Genomic DNA, 2522 nt, shown 5'->3' on the forward strand with positions numbered 1-2522 from the left:
TTAAAGCTTAAAAGTCTCTACTTTCGACATCCATAATTCATTAAATTACTTACTGATTCTTTACAAAGCTGCACGGATGCAAATGAAGATGCATCAAATCTAAAAATTTTTTACCAAGTATGCAAAGTTGCAAAAAGTAAATAAAAATCGCACGCAAATGAGGTTTACATCGTTCGAAAGCTTGAATCTTTAGCTTTAATTTGAGCACCCGACCAGCATTGTGCGATTTTTTTCACCGAGTTATTCAACATTGAAGCAAAAATGGTCAGACGAAGTTACACTCCCTTGAAATTTACCTATTTTTAATGATCAGAATGGGTGATGCTTTAATTTTGCTGTCGAGTGTATTTTCAGTGATAATTCTCTTAAAATTACAATAAAGTTCCTTTGGTTTATTAAGTATTATTTTATACTATTTATTTTATACTATTTTTATACTATTATTATTTTGTACTATTTTGTTTTTTTGTTTAGAAAAATAAATAATTGAAGAAAAATAAAAAAATAAAGATATTACGAGCAAATTACGTCAAGTTATTTATATATCCACAAGAATGCACACATTTTAGGAATTCATGTATTATATATTTCAACAATGACACGGTAATTAAAAATCATTTTCGATCGCTTTCTTCCATTGCCACGGCAAGGCTCCATGACCTTGAAAATATGTTGAATACGCTTCTCTGATTGAAATTGAGTTGTTATTATATCGACCTCGATAAATTGGCATTGTATTAACTCCGCTACAATTTTCAAACGCATCTAATTCTGAACTAATTCGAACATATGATTTTTTCCCCGTCAATTTCTCTTCATTTTTAATAATGAAGTTGTGTAATACTAATGTTGCTTGCACAAATTTTCATACATTCATGACATTTGCTATAATTGGCTTTCGATATATCCTCCATCGTGAGACAAGAATTCCAAAAGCGCTCTCCACAACGCGCTTTGCTCGGCTGAGCCTATAATTGAAGACTTTTTTTCCAACATCTAGTTTTCGCACTTCTTGGATATGGCCTCATTATGTACGTCGAAAGTTGAAAGGCTTTATCAGCTACTAAAACATAAGGCAATGCTGGTCCACCAATTTCGATTTGCTTTAGCTTCGGTAGTTTAAATAAGTTAGCTTCGAAACGTTTGCCCATTTCGCTATTGTAAAACACTCCTCCGTCACTGTGCCTGCCTTCGGCTCCAATGTCGACTATTGTGAAACAATACGCATCGCTTATTCCAAGAAAATGGATACTGTGAAAGCCTTTGTAATTATAATACGTCGAGTCACTGTTTGGCGGAGCCTAAAGGGACAAATGTTCCCTTTTCATTATTTATTTTATATTAAGTGTACATGACGAATTTTTGATTTTTAGCAAAATATTTTTAACTTTTTAATTAATACATTTTAGATTAAATTTATAGTTTTAATGTTATACATTAAATAAGTATGTCAAGAGACAACCCGTTTTGAACATTACTTGTATCATAACATGTTTTCCGTCGATAGCTCCTATGCAATTCGGAAAGTCCCATAATCGCTCAAATTCATCGGCTATGGATTCCCAACTGTCTTCACTGTCTGTAAGAAAAACTTTATCTTTTAGACAATTCCAAATTGCCTCACAGGTTTCTGATACAATTTTTGAGACAGTATTGTGTCCAATTCTGAAGGCATACGACAGCGATTTCATGCTATCTCCAGATGATAAAAATCGCAGTGTTATGTGTAATCGAGTTTCAGGTGAAATAGGATCGCGAACTACATGTTTTTTAGCAATGATAGGCCCGACTAATTTTAATAACTCCTCAAATAATTGGTGGTAATCTAAAATTAATATATTTGTCTACATCTTCAGCCTGCATTTTCTTTGCAAGATTTGCACTTGCTCCTTGTAATAATCTATTTTCTGGAGTAAATATAGGTCGCACCCAAAATCTTCGTTGTCTTTTATTTTCTTTTTTTTTAGCAATTGTATACAGAATATATAATTTTGCTATCTTCCGACGTAGCCCCTGCTGATCAAATGCTTTCTGATTTAATTTTTTCAATAAATTGCAAATAACAATAAACAATTATTCAAATACATTTTGCTGCAATTAATGACAGATAATCAACCGTGTTATTATCTGTTATTGTATGTTTTATGTATGTGTGATTCCGATCCGCAGAAGTTTGTTTCCTAGGTCCCATTGAGCGGAATTTACCAGTGCGCAATTAGCGTTGACCAATCGCAAAAGCCTTCTCATAGATCACTTTCATTAGATCTATTGTAATAACGTTTGTCATTGGCTCGCGTGGATTACGCATTAACAAATTCCGCTCAATGGGACCTACGAAACATATTTTTGCGGAGCGGAATATACAGAATGTCGATATTGGGAGGAATCCGCAGTTCCGTATTTCCGCAGTTTCGCATCCCATGTGACTTCACCCTCCCAGACAGCACATGGATATCCTATGGACATCCATAAGATGTCCTTGAAGGACATTGAGGATATCCATAGATCGGAAGAGCACACGT

The 2522-nt window shown here is 34.0% G+C and overlaps 1 pseudogene; it reads right to left on the reverse strand.

Annotated features, from left to right (window-relative positions):
• Nucleotides 1-885: 885 nt before the first annotated feature.
• LOC105457736 lies at nucleotides 886-2490 on the reverse strand (annotated as a pseudogene).
• Between the last annotated feature and the right edge of the window lie 32 nt (nucleotides 2491-2522).

This window comes from Wasmannia auropunctata, unplaced genomic scaffold (genome assembly GCF_000956235.1).
Source record: "Wasmannia auropunctata unplaced genomic scaffold, wasmannia.A_1.0 LD335146.1, whole genome shotgun sequence".
In the NCBI taxonomy this organism is placed as follows: domain Eukaryota; kingdom Metazoa; phylum Arthropoda; class Insecta; order Hymenoptera; family Formicidae; genus Wasmannia; species Wasmannia auropunctata.